General features: G+C 43.8%; 1 protein-coding gene across 1 annotated transcript in view; it reads left to right on the plus strand.

Annotated features, from left to right (window-relative positions):
* MARCHF5 (membrane associated ring-CH-type finger 5) overlaps window positions 1–22550 on the plus strand; it is an 84130-nt gene that overhangs the window by 32683 nt on the left and 28897 nt on the right. The gene's annotated exons all lie outside the window — the stretch shown is intronic.

Genomic DNA, 22550 nt, shown 5'->3' on the forward strand with positions numbered 1-22550 from the left:
CCTCCTCTCTTGGACGGATTTTCTCTTTCTATAGATGAAAATTGTAGTGATGTAAAGCTTCCTTGATGTATCTCGGCACAATGTTTGGAAACTGCAGATACATTCTTGGAGTGGGGAATATCAGACAAATGTTTGAAGTCTCACTTTTATTGGATTTGTGGTACAGCCGACATACTGCATGCGACAAGTTATGCATGACACCAAATAAACCATCTAGGTGGTATTACAATGGATATACTGTTTGATCAGATATGTGGTATTACCATAAGATGTAAAGGACTTGGTGACATAACTGTGCAGCAAGTACAACACCTGTGACCACATTTGTACGAGCCAGGATAATATAACCACGTGGACACAAGTCGTGAGCTAAAACAAACTAGGGGATACAATTTGGCCAATAGTGGGGGCCCTTTTAGCTACACCCCTGCCACCTCACTCCTATCCCTTGGACACCCCCTATCCCCATTATTTTCCGGGTCACCAGAGACCCGTGTGACACGGAATCGCCGCAGATCGCTGCTCATCTCTAACGGCGATCACAGAGATGGGGAGGGGTCATCCTTTGCAATGTGCCGGGATGCCTGCTGAATGACTTGCTAGCGGCGGGGACCAGAATTCCCACTGGCGAACCTGTGTGCCCTGTGGATTCAGGATGCAATGCGTATGCATACACCCTGCGCCCTGAAGAAGTTAAAACTCCTAATAGAAACGATTAGGGCTCATTCACACAAGCAAATTTTTGTACGGATTTTCTGCAGCTGATTGCTGCTTTTTATTTTCTGCTGCTTATTTTATCATTGACTTACCAGCAAAAAATAAGCAGCAGAAAAAGCTGTACAAAGTAAGCAGCTGGAAATCTGCAGCAAAATCTGCACTAAAACATGCAGCAAAATCCACTTGTGTGAACGAGCCCTAAAACTATAAAATCTGGTCTATGGTGCCTACCATTAACATAAAACAGGAAAACCAAGGCTCTTAGGCACTTCAGTGAGTAACTCCAGGTTTTACTCAACTTCAGATGATGGACTGCCCCTAGGAAATATCTGTAGTGTGTAAGGGGCCTATGATGCATCCTAGATCACTTGTTTCAGTATATGTTCCTGTATTCTGACACCAGTTATTCAGCATTAACGGGTTATGAAAAAATAGATGAAATAACTGAATACAACGGATGATAACTAATGACCAATTTTGACGGACATTCTATCAAAATAACGGACATGTGCCATCCGTTATCACCCGTTATATAGTCCGTTATTTTATGTCCATTATTTTTCTATGTGGCTTACTGGTTGTGATGCTGTACTGAGCATGCTCAGTAGCAATGCTGAACATAAAGATAACGGACAATAATGGATGTCATTTGTGAACATCCGTCACTCATAGACTGCAATGTTAAATTTTAACGTCCGTTATAAGAAAATTAGTGCATGCACCATCTTTTGTGCCGTCAAAAATAACGGACATTCGTCATAACGGGACGTAACTGGTGCCAAAGGATGGTCAGAAAATCCCTTTGACATGAATGGGATTTTTTGACGGGCTGTTTTCTGGACTATGTGGCGGGAGTAATAACGGAGGTTTTTACAGAAGGATAACGGTAGTGTTTATAGGGGCCTATGTAATAGATCATTTTTACTTGTAGTTATAAACAACGGACTCCTCATTTTCCTTCTTTTTAGGGAAGGGATATGGTTTGTTGTGACACTAGATCCAACTTTCATATAAACTCTTTACAAGTAACTTTGCTTTAACCTATGAGAACTCTCAAGCGAGAGGAAAATATGACAGAACTAATACAAATATCTGCTCTGAGGCAATATAAATGTACAACATTGACCTGTTTACCCATGCAGAGCAATGTGCAATCCATATTTCCAGCAATAAAACTGTTTCCATGGATTCCAATTAAGTTGCCACATATCTGCCCAAGTTCGAAAATAGATTTTTTGACCTTTTCCGTTTCGGGGGTCAGTGTTTCATTATTCTCCTCTGAAATTGTCATTTTTCTCTTATACGAATAGAGTGACTGTACGGTGGTGGATGGTTGGGTGGTGGGAGCGGCTGAATGAACTTGTCTTCTGAATGTATGGAAGCAGAGACCTAAATAAACCTTCCAGGCCCTAATATGTCCTGTTTTATATCCAAAGGTATACATGATCTGCAAGGCCTTGTTCACATTGTTGTAGAAAAGTAGTACTGAAAGAGTGAAGGTGGATTTTGGTGTTTTTTTTTTTTTTTTTGGGAGGGGGGAGGAATACATCATTGTGTGTTTGTGGAGTTTGTATTGTAAATTGCTGTGGTTTTGCAGTAAGAAACTTGCAATGTATGTCTGCCACGTGTGGACTTGCTTTAGGATAGAGCAGTGCTTTCCAAACAGTGTCTCCTCCGTGGTTGCAAAACTACTACTCCCAGCATGCTCAGACAGCCGAAGGATCTGCTGAAGCAAATCTGCAGCAAAAAAATGGGGGTGTGAACTGACCCTTAAAGGGGTACTCCGCCCCTAGACATCTTATCCCCGATCCAAAGGATAGGGGATAAGATATCTGATCGCGGGGGACCCAGCATTCGTTGAGAGAGTCGGTGAAGCACCGGAAACTCGTGATGTCACAGCCGCGCCCCCTCAATGCAAGTCTATGGGAGGGGGTGTGACGCCCCTTCCCATAGACTTGCATTGAGGGGGTTTGGCTGTTACCTCATAAGCATCCGCCCCAGCATCGCAAATCATCCCGCATTGGAGCGAAGTTCGCTCTGTGCACCGGGTGCCTCGTCCGAGATCGCTGGGGTCCCTAGTGGCGGCACCCCCGCGATCAGACATCTTATCCCCTATCCTTTGTATAGGGGATAAGATGTTTAGGGGAGGAGTACCCCTTTAAAGTGGTTATCCATCCATTAAAAATAATTGACACAGAACAACAACAATGGCACAGAACCTTGCACAAGTGACAAGTGCATGTAAACACTAAAGTGGCTGCAGCACTTGTACAATCTATAGATTTTGGCCCAGATTTGATCCCAGGACCACAGTGCACTAGGAAACAGTGCTGACCACTAAGCCACTGTTCTGCCACTATTCCATAATGCAGCTGACCAGTATTCGGAGTTGTGCTGGATGAAAATTCTGTTCTCTCCTAATGCTGCCTATTTTTATTGTAATGTGGTGGTCACAAAGCAATCCCAGATTATGTGGTATACTAGATGGCCTTCCTTTTGTTACACAAATGTATTTAGATAACTTGCCTTTCTCTCTGGCCTCTATGATAAACTGATCATCCATTGATAATCCATTGCTCTTAAAATCCGCCTGCAGTTATTGTAAACTGTGGAGTAGCCCTTTAAAAGAAATGTGCCATGAGCAATGAATGGTGGGGGAGCTGCGGCTGTAATCAAGGTTTTTTTTCTAGACTTCCGCTTTTATTATTTAACCACTCTTGTTTTCCAATCTCTTATGCCAGATGTGTTATATTGGCAATACAATCAGTTTAGCCCAGTAATATAAAGAAGTCTGAAGTGTCTTCACATAAAGGAAGTTCCTTAATACCAAGTCAGTAATCTAAAAGGAAAACAGAAGGCGCTCCATGTGTGGGATCAGCAGGTCAGGCCCATAGGGAGGGGGAGTAGATCTCTCACACGCCGCTTACCAGAGTTGGTTGTGTGCACACACACACACACACAACAATGGGAAGCACCTGAAAGTAATTGTGTCCTCATCCGCAGCCCTCCTTGGAAACGATAGATAGGCAGTTGGACAGTAATGGTAGGTGATGTCGACGCTGGATGAAGGAACCAGGAGGAGTGCAGCATAAAATCAAGGTAGGTTTATTGGATGCAACGCGTTTCGCTGCGCATGCGCAGCGAAACGCGTTGCATCCAATAAATCTACCTTGATTTTATGCTATACTCCTCCTGGTTCCTTCATCCAGCGCCGACATCTCCTACCATTACGGTCCAACTGCCTATCTATTAATACCAAGTCAACACTTCTCGTGTCGGCACTGAAGCTGCAAATCTCAGTACTTAGGCAGCTTTAGGGCAGGGTCACACGGTGCACATCCGCAGCATATTTCATGCTGTGGATGCGCTGATAGCAGTCAGAAGGACCACAGAGTGAGCTCCCAGCCGTCACCGGGAGCTCATTCTGCAGTCCCTCTTTGACTGCCGCCAGTGCATCGGCAGCATGATATACAATGCGGATGTGCCCGTGTGACCCTGCCCTTAATGTAATATTTCATCTTACTCTGCTTGACTGCACCACTAGAAAGTAACTATACAAGAGGCCTAGAACACATTACAGGGAACAATGTTACCTAAACAGAAATTAGCAGCTTTACCTTCCTTATAAGATGTCAATTTAAACCAGCGTCAGGTGAAGAACCATCAGTAGCCCATGAACTTATATTCGAAATGAGAACTTTATTACATCCAGTCAAATACTTCATATATAGACACTGGCCAACATATTTGTGCAAGGAATATGTTATCAGCCCACTCCCCCAGTTTACTGATAATAAAGCTAAATGTGTCAGTGTGATGGCTGACAAGAGGAAACCTTTGATAGTCCAGAGTGCTTCCAACCAACTAGGTGCTATATGGACATTCAATGTTTCCTTGCAGAATTCACTGAATTTCCTCAAAGCCAGTGCACAGTGTGGATTCTGCCTCAAATTCTGCTTGGCATCCTTGTGGGATAAAATCTCCTTTCATATCAATGGCTTAAAAAATGGGCATATAGAAAATAATCTCGTCTGGCCTTTCCATTAACCTCAAAAGTGATTTCATTTCACAATGATTCCAAGAAGAATATACATGGAAATTCTGCTGGGATCTTCCATGAATAATCCAGTGTGCACTGTTTTCTTCTTGGAAAAGTAGAGGATTTCAGCTGTTCCACTGAGGAAATTAAGCAAGTAAAACTTGCAAGGAAATTCCTCAATGTGCAGGAGCCCTAAAGGGGTTATTCCAAGATTAAATGTTATCCTCTCTCCTCAGTATAGGGGATTTGCTCATTTTTGAGGGACGACCTGCCGGAACCCCCACCGATCTTGAGCAGGAGCTACCTTGTCCCCTTGGTGAATGGTGTGGGAACACACATGCTTGTCCACCGTTTGATTCACTCTCTTTGGGACTTCTGACAAATGCAGAGTTTAGCGCTCTACCATCTTCCTTAGAAGTCCTAATCTAGAACACCTTTTCAAGAGCTATTGGTTGGACCCTCATTCTGAATACAGCTATTTTTCCTAAACTCTTATACATACACTTGACTCAAACAAATGTGCTTTTAATGAGGTGAGAGCTCAGACAGCTTATCTTCATTGAAAACGAAGGGATCAATTGCTGAAACTCCACATGCTCAATTCTTCTTTCTCCATGACAACATCTGTTGGGGAAGAGTCCCCCATACACACACAAAAAGTTGGTGACTTCCAATGCATCCTTCTGCATTACTATAAAGGGCACCACCAAATCCATGCTGTTCTTGTTATCCCATATCCAAAGCATTCTGTGCAGGACGCTGCTTCGAGACGGGAGAAGTGATGCCACGCAGAATGCCAGGTGCTGCACGAAGATCGTAGGAGTTCCCAGCGACGGGACCCCCATGATCAGACATCTTATCCCCTAGCCCCCTAGGCCGGAATACCCCTTTTAACCTGCACCTGTTTTCACAGCTTCCCCACCGGGTCACATTTATTCTGTTATAATCTTATAAAACCTAAGAAACTGATGTAACACATACTCTCTTAAGTAGGCCAAAGTCTGCCACTATTGATTGAGGTACCTGATGTGGAGTTTACTTAAAGGAGTACTATGGTGGGGTTTACTGTGAGGTGGTATAGTCAGTGTGGTTGTGCCACCATGTCTGCCTGTATATTTGTCTATTTAAGCTATTGTACAATGTTACAGCTACAGGTCCCAGCTAGAGAGTCCATCGATTGCTTTTAAGAGCTCTACAGCAAGATTTACTAAATCAAAGTCTGAAGAATTGTCCGTTCGTTTTGTCTTTAAAAAAAAGTTGTTTCGGTTCCCTGGGAAACACCAGAGTCTCATACCAGCCTCTGAGGAATCGGAACACTTGGAAAGCAGGTTGACTTTTTTCTTGACTAAAGGAATCTGATTTTGCTATAGATTTGCAAATTTTTAGTCCCCATCCTTTAGGGCTGCCACAATTATTCGATTTTATCAATAATATTCGGTAACGAGATTCGTTGTCCCTGAATCTCATTATCGAATAATCGTCCGGTTCGTTGGAAATGGGGACATGTGAGCGCCAGCGGTCATGAGGCTGCTGCGGGCGGGAGCAGGTGGTCAGCCACTATGCCTGCGGGTCCCGCAAATCCCGCACCAGTCTGAGTGACGAGCCCTGACTTTCAGTCCCACCCTGCACTGATGCTCTCCTGCCGCCACCTGTGGACATGGTATGTTTTGCCTCGATTTTATGGAGCCTCAGCCCTGGAGGACCTCACCCGTACTATTGCCACCTCACCTGCCTCAGGTAGGCCAGTTGCCTGCTGTATAATGCACCCTGCTAAGGGCTCATGCTGCTACTGTTACTGCCACATTGCCTTTCACGTTGTCAAACACATGTTCTGCAGAGTATCTGCAGAGCATTGCACCCTAGTTTCTTCTACAGACATTAGGGTTCAATGCTCTGCACATACCTCCATGTGTATAGCAGTGTGCGCTGCACACTATCTATACACATAGGGGTATGTGCAGAGCATTGTATCCTAATGTCTGTACTACAGACACAAGGATGCAATGCTCTGCGCATTATGCACATATCCCCCTATGTATAGTAGAAGTGTACAGACTAGTTTTATTAAAATGTAAATAAGCCACTCCACATTTTCCTATTGTATACAAAAAGCCCCAAAAAATAATAAAATTAACATTTAATATTGCTGCGTGGGTTATGGTCTGAACTATTAAAATAAAATGTTAATGAATCCTGTACAGCAAGCGGCGTTGAAAAGGAAAAAATTTGGTCACATCCTAGAAACTGTTTTAATATGGCCATTGTACATAACTTTTCAAGTATAATCTGTTAAACCGTGTTTTTTGTTGTTGTTGATTAATCAATTAAATTACCAACCACTAATCGATTATCTGCAGCCCTACCACCGTTCGTAACCAAAAGCAGATTAATAAGTGTTGTTTCATGTTACTAATAGCAGTGCAGGAAGAAAGCGGTGGACTCCAAGCCATGAGTCAACTGAGGAAGGTGCACTTTTTATTTTTTATTATTTTTTTTTTTTTTTACCACACCTTGTTGGAAAACCTTGAAATAGCCTCTATAACTTGTTTATGTGCAGTCACTGTGAAACGATATACCTGTAAGTGAATTATTGTGCATATCCTATTTTGATCTTCTTTTCAACCTTTCCGGTGATTTCACTTTCTGTTCAATTATTCAGATGATGCAGGTTTTAAAGGGGTTATCCACCAAGGTAACTTAAAGGGGTACTCCGGCCCTTAGACATCTTATCCCCTATCCGAAGGATAGGGGATAAGATGTCTTATGGCCGGAGTACCCTTTTAAGTAGTTACCTGCCAGACAGGAAGGAACTGTGCTTGTCTTGGGGCTAAATGTTGAGTCCACCATAACGCTGCTGCTTTGTTTTTGTGATATGGCTATTTACTGTTGGAGTTCCCTCTGTCCAACAAGTCCCAGGATCCCTTGTTTTCAAGTGTGAGGTCACTTTTCTCCCTCCCACACATCAGCCACCACACCCTCTGCTGAGCTATGCATGCTGTTTATGAAACAATTCCCTGCAGCCCTGTGGAGATTAATCTTTCATCCAGCAGTCGCTCCACCCATTGAAGCAGACGGGCTTCTTTTCAACACCTGACTAGTGATGTAATGTCTCAGGCCACACTGCAACCTGGAAAAACCTGGGATGACACTCATTGTGTATGCTGTTAACAATAAATATCCGAGCAAAGATCACAAAAGAATTGCTAGACCACAATCAAACATGGGGACAGACACTATATTATGAACACTAACTTTACAGCCCCTGTAGCATAGTCAAATAAAAAAAAAAATCCTGGAATATTCCTTTTTGCTACTTACCATGCCCCCGTGCGGAATGGCATTGCGGTAATACCCACATATGTGGATTTTATCCTTCATTAGCATTTATAGTCTGCAACTATTTCCATCTCACTTTAGATAAGAGACTTATAGCTTTTTGCTTAATCAACCTATTTTATTTATTTTTTAAATTTTGCAAATGTAAGAATACCGCAGTGATCTTTAAAAGGGGGGTATTGGGCCGCGCTCGGTCTCCATAGGTTATAATGTTTTTAGAGCCACACTTGCTTCTTTCCAGTCTTCTGACTTTGAACTAGCTGACACTAGGAGTACAAACTGAATTGTAGGAAATCCATTTATAATGCATTAAATGCTACGTTTTATCTCTTCAGTTCAGCTGCGTTCGCTGGAAGAAAAGTATTATATAGCAAGTCATTAAATGGCGGTGACATCACTGAAGCTAGACAGAATGAAATATTACATTATACACATTATACAGTAGAATACTAAAGCAAGGAGTTCATGCTAATAATGTATACTTAGAAAATTATTTCTTTAGGCCCAACAGGTTTTACAGTACTATCCCTATAAATGTTTCAAATTGCCACTGACCCCTGTGGGGGAGGGGATAGGTTGGCTCTACTCAAACTATAAAACGTTTTTTGTTTTTCCAGGTAAGATTCCATCTCGGGACCTCAAAGTGTAAACTGTACTGCTATTTGGCAACTTCTACATTGGTGACTTGTAATGTAGCAGAATCAAAAGGCTAATACACCATTATTTCTTTGTATCCTAGGCTGTATGTATGGGTACAGATGTAACATTTAGCTTCCTGATCTGGTAGCCTTCATTACAGAATTTTTGTTTAAATCACCACCCAAATGTATCCAGATTCTTGAAGTCCAGAGAAATTTTTTTTTTTAAATGTGCTAAGGGTGGGGTTAAAATTAAAATAAAATAATGTACTCCCCTTTCGTGATTTCCCCTAATGGTGCAGGTCCCTGTTGGTGATTGCCTCCTGCTTGTGTCTCGTCACTCAGCAAATCACTGCCTCAGCCGGTGATTGTGCGCGCAGGAAGGGCTCGGCACGCAGGTGTACACTTTATCTCTTCTCAAAATATTCATACAGTGGTCTCTCAAGTTACAATATTGGTTCCAGGACGACCATGTTATATTGAGACCATAACTCTATGGAAACCTGTTAATTGGTTCTGAAGCCCCAAAAATTTCATCCAAAATAGGAAAATGTGAGGATTAAAAGTACCTTTCACCATATAATCTGTTTTCAACTACCTTAGGCTATGTTTCCTTATGACTCCTATCACCCCTCCTGCCCTTAAAGGGGTATTCCGGCTTTAGACACTTTATCCTATATCCTTTGGATACGGAATAAGATGACTTAGGGCCGGAGTACCCCTTTAAGTTACCTTTGTGGATAACCCCTTTAAAACCTGCATCATCTGAATAATCGAACTGAAAGGGAAATTACTGGAAAGGTTGAAAACATCAAAATAGGAGATGCACAATAATTCACTTACAGGTATATTGTTTCTCAGTGACAACACATAAACAAGTTATAGAGGCTGTGTCAAGGTTTTCCAACAAGGTGTGTGTATAAAAAACAGAAGTGCACCTTCCTCAGAAATGCTGCAGTTGACTCATGGCTTGGAGTCCACCGCTTTCTTCCTGCACTGCTATTAGTAAAATGAAACAACATTTATTAATCTGCTTTTGGTTACTAAAGATAGTAGGCCTGCAGCTAACAATTATTTGAATAATCGATTAGTTGTCAGTAATTTCATTGATTAATCTGAAAAAAACACCAAAAAGACAAAAAATAAATATCTGATTATACTTGAAAAATGATGTACAATGGCCATATTAAAACAGTTTCTAGGATGTGACCAAAAAGCAGCAATTTTGGCCTTGTTTTTTTTTTATTTTTATTTTTTTTTTGGGGACGCTGGTTGCTGTACAGGATCATTAACATTTTATTTTAATAGTTCAGTTACCCACGCGACAATATTAAATATGTTAATTTTTTGGGGGCTTTGTATACAATAGGAAAAGGAGGAGGGGCTTATTTACATTTTAATAAAACTTGTCTGATGTCACACTCTCTCCATTCATGTTATGCCCCCCTCGATAAGTCATGTCTCCAGTCCCGAAAACTTCTGGTTTCTGAGCCTAGAGACGCAGCTCTGCACATAATGTGGGTGAGGCAGGGAGATCACGGGGGTCCCAGCGGCGGGCCTCCCGCATTCAGACATCTTATCCCCTATCCTTTGGAAGGGGGGGGGGGGAAAGAGGGGTACACAGAGACTAAGGAAATAAGTGAGTAAAGACAAAGTTACCTCACGACCGATCCACATCTGACCAAACCACTCGTCCAGCACCTCAGATGAGCCAGCAGGTTATTTGGTTGCCAGCGGCGCACCAGGAGAAGAGAGATCTCACACCATCGAATTCAGGTAGCACTGAAATGGGGGGATCCAAGAAACTCCAACCATGGGCCCCATATCTTCCAATGACAGTCTACGTCCCCTCGTGAGTCAAACATCAGTTCTTCCATGCGGCATATAAAAAGTACCTCCGCAAACCAGTCCGTCTCCGTCGGTGGATGGACAGTTTTCCATCTCCGAGGGATCACTGCTCTAGCTGCTACTAACAAAAAGTGGGCTAATTTCTTAGCTGGGGGCCTACGAGTGTGAGGTAAGATAGACAGACAGTAAGAGGACCTTCGGATCATTGGGGAGGGTCACTCCCATTATGGCAGAGATAGGTGAGATTAGTCTCCCAAAATGCCTCTAATGCCCCACAGGCCCACCAGATATGTGTCATTGTCCCCTCATCTCTCCCACATCTCCTAGGGGCCATTTTTTTTGTATTACATTTTAAATATATTTGCCAGGCCCCCTCCCATAGGCTTGCATTAAGGGGGTGGGGCGTGATGTCACGAGGGGGGTGGAGCCGGGATTCCACAATACCCCGGCCCCTGTATCGCCCGTCATCAGCCACAGAGCGATCTTCGCTCCGTTCGGCTCCGGAACGGGGTGCTCCAGGAGACATTGCATGTGTCCCCAGCGGCGGGACCCCCGCGATCAGACATCTTATCCCCTATCCTTTACATAGGGTATAAGATGTCTGGGGCAGAGTACTCCTTTAAAGTGGTACTCTGGGATCAACCCCTTCCCGACCCATGACATACATGTACGTCATGGTTCGGTTGGGTGGACATGCCTGGGGCCCGCGGGCCGGTTCCGCGTCATGAACAGGAGATGTCCGCTGCTATCAGCAGCTGTCATCTGCCTGTAATGGACTTCGGCGATCGCGCCGAGGTCCGTCATTTAACTGGTTAAATACAGTGACAGCATTTAAACACTAAATGCCGCTATTCCAAAAGTCAAAATTGCTGATTTTTGGTTATTTTACATAATTCCCCCCCCCCCTCCCCCCCCCAAGTGGTACCGTTAAAAACTACAGCTCATGGCACAAAAAGCAAACCCTAAAACAGCTCTGTAGGTGGAAAGCTAAATAAGTTATAGGGGTGAGAACATGGTAATTAACAGTGTTTTTTTTTTTTTTTTTTTTTATAATTTCAAGGTTTACATTTTTTTTTTTTTACAATAAAACAAAACTAAAATTATAAAGTTTGGTATGATTGGAATCGTACTGACCCATAGAATAAATATAGAATGTCAGATTTACCATATTTTGCCCTGCAAAATTGTGCAATTCCATATTTTTTCAATTTTGCCCTGCATATAATTTTTTATGGCTTTGTAATACATTGCATGATAAAAAAAAAGTGAGTCATTGGAAAGTCCAACTCATCGTGCAGAAAATAAGCCCTAATACAACTTAGTCAGTCGAAAAACAAAAAAGTTATGGGTCTTAGGCTGCTTTCACACTATAAAAATACTTCCGTTATGAACGCCCGTTAGGAAATCGGCAGTTATACGGCCGGTACAAAATCACTAACGGCCGTTAGAAAATCCCATTTATAGTCGATGGGATTTTTCTAATAGCCGTTTTAATCCGTTATCACCTGTTATTAATAATGGCCGTTATTTTGTGAAGGGCCATAACGGGAGAATTAGTGCATGCACAAAATAATAGCCATTATTAATAACCGGTGATAACGGATTAAAACAGCTATTAGAAGAATCCCATAGACTATAATGGGATTTTCTAACGGCCGTTAGTGATTTTGTACCGGCAGTATAACGGAAGTATTTTTATGGTGTGAAAGCAGCCTTAGAATGTAAGGAGGAAAAAAGCATGAGCCAGATGTCAAAATTTGCTGTCCTGAAAGGGTTAAACCTTGACTGGCAGCTAAGTCAAGGTTTTTGTTGCCGAGTTTCTGTGCAGGTTTCAACGAAGTAGTTCCATCCCAGAGTACCCCTTTAACTAAGAGTAATCTCAGCTGAGCTGACTGCTACTCTGCTAACATGGAGAACCTGCACTGTTTGCTTTTTCTATGGCAGGTTTAACACCAGGCCCTGCTTTCTTTGTGCTTAATATACTGGTGGAGATCTAGTTTGTTTGCTGTAAGCAAAGTGTTACCAAACAGATTTGAGTGTTTGTTTTGTGCATTCATCATCCGGGGACCGGGCCTGACTCCCAACAATAACTCTGCTGTTTCGGCGAGCCAGACTTTTCTCATTCAGGTTGTTATTTGAGCACTGACCTGATTCAATTCAGTCCTAATACCAAGGTCATGTTTTATTCAGTGCAAGAAAATGGAAAATCTGGCAAGCACCAGGATCCTTGTGTTCAAACCGTTTTTATTTAGCTCACCGTGCAACAATAGAAAGAGATGAAGCCGACCAGAGAATACAAGGGAATTTCAATCCATTATTCATTGCTCTCTAAAGCTTTAATTATACAGAGGGTTATCATGTGATTCCATTCTGTTCCGGGGGTTTAATAGGAGGTTGACCTTGAATTTTTTATTTGAAGAAATGTTGTAGTACCTGCCTTAGAAGATTTCATACTATGTGGTATTTGCTGAATATATAGCATCGTCTTACTCTCTCTTGTCTCACTCCATTATACATTACAAAGCAGAAGAACTCTTCTTTGCTGAATCAGCATTGTGAACCTGCGAGGATTGGGCATAACCAAATAGACGGCATTAAAAATGGCATATTGAACACTTATTCCCTTAAAGATTTACTGCTGATAACTTAGATGGGCACTGTCACCTACCATATATATATTTTTTATATGTAGTAGTACTTATGTACTACAACATATCTCTAATATACTTCCATTATTTATTTTTTGTTTAACCCCTTAAGGACCCAGCTAATTTTCACCTTAAGGACGCAGCCCTTTTTCACAATTCTGACCACTGTCACTTTATGCATTAATAACTCTGGGATACTTTTACCCATTATTCTGAGATAGTTTTTTCGTGACATATTCTACTTTGTTAGTGGTAAATTTTCGTCGTTACTTGCATCCTTTCTTGGTGAAAAATCCCAAAATGTTATGAAAATTTTGAAAATGTTGCATTTTTCTAACTTTGAAGCTCTCTGCTTGTAAGGAAACTTGATATTCCAAATGTTATATTGATTCACAAATACAATGAGGGGCATTTACTAAGGGGTTTAGTCATTTTTTTTGGACTATTTTTTTGGCGCAAAATTGTCGCAATTGCTCCTACCCTATTTTTTGTGCGACTTTCTCTAGCAAGATCTAGAAAGTCAAAATGTTTTTTTTCCCGCTTAATTTACGCAAGTTTTCATTTTTTACTTGCAGTGGTCAGGAATTTATTAACTGAGACAGTCGCAGTTGCGCAATAAACTGTTGCAACGGCCGTAAAAATTGACTAAATTTACTCCAGCTCCAACATGGAGCAGGAAAAGCTACTGCCGCCCGGGCTCCAACATACTTTCTCCCCGCTACCCTCACTGCGCTACCGGGACACTGCAGTGATTTATATCCCCCCCCCCCCTCTCACCTGCCAGCGCCACACAACTCCCATCTGTCTGCTGTTGCAAGACTGCAAGTCCCAGCATGCCCTTACAGTGAGGACACGCTGGGAGTTGTAGTCTTGTAGCAGCGGGAGCTGAGCGGCGCGGGCGGGAGACAAGGAGGGATGTAGATCAGTGTCCCCATAAGTGAGGGTAGCGGGGAGACCATATGAGGAGCCTGGGCGGCTGCACTGTAATGTCAGCTCGGGCTCCTGCCCTGACAGCCAAAAGCTTTGGCTGTCAGGGCATGCTGGGTGTTGTAGTTTTGCAACAGCTGGAGGGCCACAGTTTGCAGACCACTGGTTTGTGGTCTGTAAACTGTACTCCTCCAGCTGTTGCAAAACTAAACAGCTGAAGGGGACCGGCGAAGACGTTCACTTACCCTTCCGAGGCTCCAGAGACGATCGGTGGCGGAGATCGTCGGGTGGCAGTGTCGTGCAGTGCTGGATCCTACGGAAGCCGGTAAGTTGCCCAAGCTTCCCAACCAGGGTGCCTCCAGATGTTGCAAGACTACAACTCCCAGCATGCCTGGACAGCCTTTGGCTGTCCAGGCATGCTGGTAGTTGTAGTTTTGCAACATCTGGAGGCACCCTGGTTGGGAAACACTGGCCTAAAACAGTGTTTCCCAACCAGGGTGCCTCCAGATTTTGCAAAACGACAAGTCCCAGGTTGGGAAACAATGTGCCCGGCCTCCGCCCCACCTTACTGTAAGGGCATGCTGGGAGTTGTAGTCCTGCAGCTGGGGGCGGGGGACAAGCTTGTCACTTGCCCACACATCTCCTGCACCACACAACTACAACTCCCAGCATGTCCTTACTGTAAGGGCATGCTGGCAGCTGTAGTCGTGCGGGGCGGGAGATGTGCGAGCAGGAGATAATAAATTTACTAACCCATTTTTTCTTTTTTTTTTCTTCTCATTTCAGATCCGTGTATCCTGTGGACTCCTTCGGATTCGGTGGACTACTTCGATGACCAGCGTTTTTCTTTGTTTGATTTTAATAAAATGGTTAACGAGGGCTTGTGGGGGAGTGTTTTTTGTAATAAAATTTTTTTAAAACCTGTTGTGTTTTTTCATTACTTTACTAGACAGGCTTAGTAGTGGAAGCTGTCTTATAGACCGAGTCCATTATTAAGCTGGGCTTAGCGTTAGTCACAAAAACAGCTAGCGCTAACCCCCTATTATTACCCCGGTACCCACCGCCACAGGGGTGCCGGGAAGAGCCGGTACCAACAGGCCTGGAGCGTCAAAAATGGCGCTCCTGGGCCTAGGCGGTAACAGGCTGGCGTTATTTAGGCTGGGGAGGGCCAGTAACAATGGTCCTCGCCCACCCTGGTAAGGTCAGGCTGTTACTGTTTGGTTGGTATTTGGCCGAGAATGAAAATAGGGGGGACCCTATGCGTTTGTTTTTTTTAAAATAAATAATTATTTTTAAAAAACACATAGGGTCCCCCCCTATTTTTATTCTCAGCCAAATACCAACCAAACAGTAACAGCCTGACGTTACCAGGGTGGGTGAGGACCATTGTTACTGGCCCTCCCCAGGCTATATAACGCCAGCCTGTTACCGCCTAGGCCCAGGAGCGCCATTTTTGACGCTGCGGGCCTGTTGGTACCGGCTCTTCCCGGCACCCCTGTGGTGTTGGGTACTGGGGTAGTAATTGGGGGTTAGCGCTAGCTGTTTTTGTGACTAACGCTAAGCCCGGCTTAGTAATGGACTCAGTCTATAAGACAGCTTCCACTACTAAGCCTGTCTAGTAAAGTAAAAAAAAAAAAACACAACAGGTTTAAAAAAAAATTTATTTCAAAAAAACACTCCCCCACAAGCCCTCGTTAACCATTTTATTAACATCAAGCAAAGAAAAACGCTGGTCGTCGAAGTAGTCCACCGAATCCGAAGGAGTCCACAGGATACACGGATCTGTGAAGTAACAAAAAAAAAAGTGTAAGTACATTTAGGGAGAAAAAAAACTGTTAAAAAAATGTAATAAACACAAACACACACACACACACACACACACTAAACACACACTAAACACCGTTTACCACTATTCTGAGCTATGACTACAATTTAGTTATTGAATTATTTAGATGTGGTGAAAAAGCTGAAAAAAAACTCAAAAACAAAAGATCCAGAAGGAAACCTAGCAGCCAAACCTATTCAGACAGCAGGAAAAGGGAACAGACTATTTTTTCTACTACATGAAGTAAATTTCCCACTTTTGCCTATGTGTGCCAAATTTATTAACGCCGTGCAACAATTTATTAAATTTGTCGCACATAGTCAAAAATGAAGTAGGAAAAAACAGGGTAAAAACCAGACTACATAGTAAAAGATTAGTAAATGCCCCTCAATATGTCCACTTTATGTTGGCATCATAAAATGGACATATTTGTGCTTTTTGAAAAAATTAGAGGGCTTCAAAGTATAGCAGAAATTTTCAAAATTTTCATTAAAATTGCTAAATCTGAAGGGACAGATGTTACAGAACTACAACTCCCAGCATTCCTGGGCAGTCTAGGCATGCTGAGTTGTAGTTTGGCAACATCTGGAGGGCTACCGTTTGGGCACCACTGTAATAGTGGTCTCCAAACTGTGACCCTCCAGATGTTGCAAAACTACAACTCCCGGCATGCTGGGATGTTGCAGTTTGGCAACCACTAGAAGGGCAGCAGTAAAGATCGCTTTACTGTCACCTCCCCCCCCCCCCCCCTCCCTGCCTGCGCCGCTGATCTCCGCTGTCTCCACCGATCGGTAGTCCCCACGGCATCTTCTTTCCAGGTACTGGCCGCCATGTTCTCCACCTGTTTTGCCCGACATCCAGGGGTGGGCAGAGCAGGGGTTTCCGTGGCAACCCCCTGTCGTGCACTGCCATTGATCAGAACTCATTGCTGACTAATGGCAGGGGATAGGAGGAGATCGCAGCGCTGCAACCTTGCTCCTATCCCTCAGGATGATCGGGGCTGTCACTGACAGCTCCGATCATCCCTTTTTTCCGGGTGATCGAGTCACCAGAGACCTGATCAGCCCGGAATAGGAGAAAATCGCATGTCTTAAAGTATTTTATTTTACATTTGAAAAGCGGCCACTAGGGGTCTCCCTCCTAGTGGCCAGCTGCAGCCTGCCGTGATGTCACAACTGAATTCGGACCGTCAGCCTGCGCTTGCTCCCTGCCTGTCAATCAGACAGGTGGGAGCAAGCTCTGTGAACGCCTCGGCTGAGCTCATTGGCTGCATGGCCTTGCAGTTGCCTGCCCCCAGCATGTACAGTCTGGAGGCAGTGCGGCACTGAATCTCAGTGCTGCGCTGATGCTCCAGGACTGTACATGTCCTGTACAGGTAGGTGATGTCTTATTTCACTTACCCGTACTTACCGTACGCACTTACTTTGTTTCGGACCCGGGTCTCGGCGGTGAGCACGGCAGGTTGGCTTTGCTCCTATACTCCTTCCCCAGATAACGCTACACTGCTAAACAGGGAGGAGGAGACCCCGGCACCTCCTGCCGTGCTATTGGCCACTCATCTATGCGCGCTCCCGACGGAAGTGCAGCATAGATGAGCTAAGGGCGGAAATCGGGGCCCCCTCCCCCAGCAGGAATCAGTGACGCCGCGCCTCCTGGGGAAGTCTGCCTGGTAAGTGAGCACACTACCAGGCAGACAAATATATTTCTAAGGGGTTAAAAACATTTTTACATTCTCTCCAGTCTGGTAGCACTCTGTGCTCTCTCCTGTCTGGTAGCACTCTGTGCTCTCCTGTCTGGTAGCACTCCTCTGTGCTCTCTCCTGTCTGGTAGGACTCCTCTGTGCTCTCTCCTGTCCGGTAGGACTCCTCTGTGCTCTCTCCTGTCCGGTAGGACTCCTCTGTGCTCTCTCCTGTCCGGTAGCACTCCTCTGTGCTCTCTCCTGTCCTATGAGACAGCATAGAGGAGTGCTAGCCCACCCTCATTCGCTGGATTTTGTCCATTCTTGTGCTTCAGCTTGGACAAAGCCATGATTTCTATAAAATGGAATTAGAAAGGTTAAAGGACAAGTATCGTGAACAAAAACGTATACCCTAGGATAGGGAATACGTTTTACCCCCACGATCTCCCGTTTTGGAGCACCAGTTCTCTAGCTCAGGAGCGCGTCACGATCCCTGCCCGAAATGGGAGCCACGATGCCCCCCTCCATAAAGCTCAATGGGAGAGCTGAATATTTCATAACAGCTCACCCATAGAGCTATATGGAGGGGGCGTGGTGGCTCCCGCTTCGGCCAGGGGTCGTGACATGCTCCTGTGCTTGAGAACCAAGGCTCCAAACAGGATATCGTGCGGGGCCTCAGCGCTCGGACCCCCGCGATCTAAAACTTTTAAGTTTTGTTAATGATACTTGTCCTTTAATGTTTTGCCAAGATGTACAACAAAAACTTTTTGTATCTGACAGTTTCCATTTTAAGGGAGCAGCATTGCCCCTACATTTAAACTGGCACTTAGGAGTCAGTAAGGCCTTCATCATCAAACATGTATTACCTATTCTATAGATGAGTGTATTTGGAATAGCACCTTTTAAGGGATAACCTTTTCGAGGGATGAAATATTTGGGGATGAAATTCTTTTTATTAAGTACCCTAAGTGCTGCAAAAAGAAATATACCATATTCATCTCTCCCAGATCATAGCGCAAAAAATGAGCCCTCATACCACTGCTTATACGGAAAAATAAAGAAGTTGTGGGTCATCAAAATAGAAGGATTTTAAACATACTCATTTGGTTAAAATGTTTTTAAGCGCAACAATAATAGAAAAGTATATAACATGGGTATCATTTTAATCTTATTGACCCACAGAATAAAGAACACATCATTTTTACCGTAAATTGTACAATGTGAAGACGAAACCTTCCAAACTTTGCAAAATTGTGGTTTTCTTTTTAATTTCCCTACACAAATAGTATTTTCTTGGGTTGCGCCATACATTTTATGGTAAAATGAATGGTGTCATTATGCAGGACAACTGGTCGCACACAAAACAAGCCCTCATACTAGTCTGTGGATGAAAATAAAATAAGATTTTTGAAGACGAGGAGAAAAAGACGAAAATCCGAAAATAAAATTGTCCTGGTCCTTAAGGTCAAAATGGGCTTGGTCCTTAAGGGGTTAAAGGGGTTCCTGCGCTGGAAAACATCTTATCCCCTATCCAAAGGCACCCCCGTCATCCGGTGCACGGAGCGAACTCCGCTCCGTGCTGGATGACAGGGGACTACAACAACCACCACTCCCCATTCATGTCTATGAGAGGAGGCTATGTACCAGCAGTCACGCCACCTCCCATAGACCTGAATGGAGGGGGTGTGGCGTGACGAACACTGAAGCTCCAAGCTTCAATGTTCCAGATGCCTCCTCTGCCGAACCGGAGATTGCGGGGTTCCCCAGCAGCTGGACCCCCGTGATCAGACAGCTTATCCCCTATACTTTGGATAGGGGACAAGATTTTTTCCGTACCCCCTTTAAGGACCTACAGAAGCTAAGTACTGAAGGCTTGAGATTTCTAAATAGAAGTAATTTACTTTCCCTTTGTAATATAGGGGCAATATGTCTGGCACACTTGTGTGGGCATTTCTATAGCCATAAGTACTATGTAGAGGCACACATTTATAGATAATTCTCTAGTGGGCACAAGGGTATGTGTTACTGTGTTATTACTGTGCTGGCACTACTGTTGTGTCTACTTTGTTTAGATCGTGCAGTTTGGGAAATGTGAAGAGTGGCACCTCTCTATGTAGCATGTGTCCCTAGTGTTGGGGTATTTTGTGAGCACTATAGGCTGGAAGGATTTAGGTGTCCATTAAAGGGGAACTCCGGTGGGAACAAGTAAAAAAAACAAAAAAACATATATATATATATATATTCAAATCAACTAGTGCCAGAAAGTTAAACATATTTGTAAATTACCTCTGTTTAAAATTCTTAATCCTTCCAGTACTTATCAGCTGATCTATACTACAGAGAAATTTGTGAATTTCTTTTCTGTCTGACCATAGTGCTCTCTGCTGACACCTCTGTCCGTGTCAGGAACTGTCCAGAGTAGAAGCAAATCCCCATAGAAAACCTCTCCTGCTCTGGACAGTTCCAGATACGGACAGGAAAGAGCTAAGAGCATTGTGGTCAGACAGAAAAGAAATTCACAAATTTCTCTGTAGTATATCTGTAGTATACAGCAGCTGCTAAATGCTAGGATTATGATTTTTAAATAGAAATGATTTACAAATCTGTTTAAAGGGGTTATCCAGGAAAAAACTTGATAAACTGGCTCCTGTAGGTGTCACTGTTCCTCCTGCTGCATTTAGCAATCTTTCCCAATTAGGGTACCTCCAGCTGTTGCAAAACTTCAACTCCCAGTGTTCCCGAGACACGTGTCTTTGGAGCCGCCCAGTTTCAAAGCAAATACCCATAGCAAACATCTTCTAAACTAGGCGGTTCCCGAGACAGGTGTCATCAGAGAGCACTTAGACAGAAAAGAACAACCTTAACTTCAGAAGCTCATAAGTACTGAAAGGATTAAGATTTTTTTATAGAAGTAATTTACAAATCTGTTTAACTTTCTGGCACCAGTTGATTTAAAAAAAAATAAAAATCAATCGGAGTACCCCTTTAATATCATCTTTGAGGGTTTCTGAGCACAACACGTGCACATTTCTAAAGCAGAATTAAATGGCATGCTAACTGCACAGAACTTTGAGTCATAGTAAAGTCATTAGATCAGTGTCTCCCAACCAGGGCGCCTTCAGCTGTTGCAAAACTACAACTCCCAGCATGCCCGGCTGGAGGCGCCCTGGTTGGGAGACACTGCATTAGATGCATGGCCTATCCCCAGTCTCTGATAAGACCAATTCTTCCAGGTCCCCCAGAACTAATTATATTAAAGGGGAACTCCGGTGGAAGAAAAAGTTTTTAAATCAACTGGTGCCAGAAAGTTAAAGGAGTAGTCCAGTGGTGATTCAGTGGTGAGCAACTTATCCCCTATCCTAAGGATAGGGGATAAGTTGCAGATCGCGGGGGGTCCGACCCCTGGGGCCCCCCGCGATCTCCTGTACGGAGCCCCGACAGCCTGCTGGAAGGGGGCGTGTCGACCTCCGCACGAGGCGGCGGCCGACACGCCCCCTCAATACAAGTCTATGGCAGAGCCGAAGCGCTGCCTTCGGCAATCTCCGCCTCTGCCATAGAGATGTATTGAGGGGGCGTGTCAGCCGCCGCCTCGTGCGGGGGTCGACACCCGCTATCTCGGCGGAGAGCCGGGGCCCCGTACAGAGAGATCGCGGGGGGCCCCAGCGGTCGGACCCCCCGCGATCTCAAACTTATCCCCTATCCTTAGGATAGGGGATAAGTTTTTCACCACTGGACTACCCCTTTAAAAGGGTTATCCAGGAAAAGGCACCAGTTGATTTAAAAACTTTTTCTTCCACCGGAGTTCCCCTTTAATATAATTAGTATAGGCCATGCATCTAATGCAGTGTCTCCCAACCAGGGCGCCTCCAGCCGGGCATGCTGGGAGTTGTAGTTGTTTTGCAACAGCTGAAGGCGCCCTGGTTGGGAGACACTGATCTAATGACTTTACTATGACTCAAACTTCTGTGCAGTTAGCATGCCATTTAATTCTGCTTTAGAAATGTGCACGTGTTGTGCTCAGAAACCCTCAAAGATGATATTAAAGGGGTACTCCGATTGATTTTTATTTTTTTTTAAATCAACTGGTGCCAGAAAGTTAAACAGATTTGTACATTACTTCTATTAAAAAACAAAATCTTTACCCTTTCGGTACTTTTTAGCAGCTGTATGCTACAGAGGAAATTCTTTTCTTTTTTTGAAATTTTTTTGTCTTGTCCTCAGTGCTCTCTGCTGACACCTGATGCCCGTATCGGGAACTGTCCAGACCAGGAGAAAATCCCCATAGCAAACCTATGCTGCTCTGGACAGTTCCTGACGAGGACAGAGGTGTCAGCAGAGAGCACTGTGGACAAGACAAAAAAATAAATTAAAAAACAAAACAATTTCCTCTGTAGCATACAGCTGCTAAAAAGTACTGGCAGGGCAAAGATTTTTTTAAATAGAAGTAATTTACAAATCTGTGTTAACTTTGATATAAAATTAAAGTTTTCCATCGGAGTACCCCTTTAAGTTTATAAGAGCAATCTTTCTTCTGGGCATTGGTTTGGCCCTATTGGTTTGCAATGCCAAGATACCAGAACTGGGTCACAGAGTAAGAAAGTAGCCTTAATTTTTCTTTTTATATCTCTTGTGACATTGGGATCTGCCCTCTACTTGAAAATATAGTAACTGTTAGTGGTGACATGATAAACCATTACAATATGCCAGTGTTTCCCAACTAGGGTGCCTCCAGCTGTTGCAAAACTAAAACTCACAGCAGGCCCGGACAGCCGAAGGCTGTCCGGGCATCCTGGGAGTTTTAGTTTTGCAACAGCTGGAGGCACCCTAATTGGGAAACATTGCTATTAGAGATGAGCGCACTTACAGTAAATTCGATTCGTCACAAACTTCTCGG

The sequence above is a fragment of the Hyla sarda genome, chromosome 7, assembly GCF_029499605.1.
Source record: "Hyla sarda isolate aHylSar1 chromosome 7, aHylSar1.hap1, whole genome shotgun sequence".
Classification (NCBI taxonomy): domain Eukaryota; kingdom Metazoa; phylum Chordata; class Amphibia; order Anura; family Hylidae; genus Hyla; species Hyla sarda.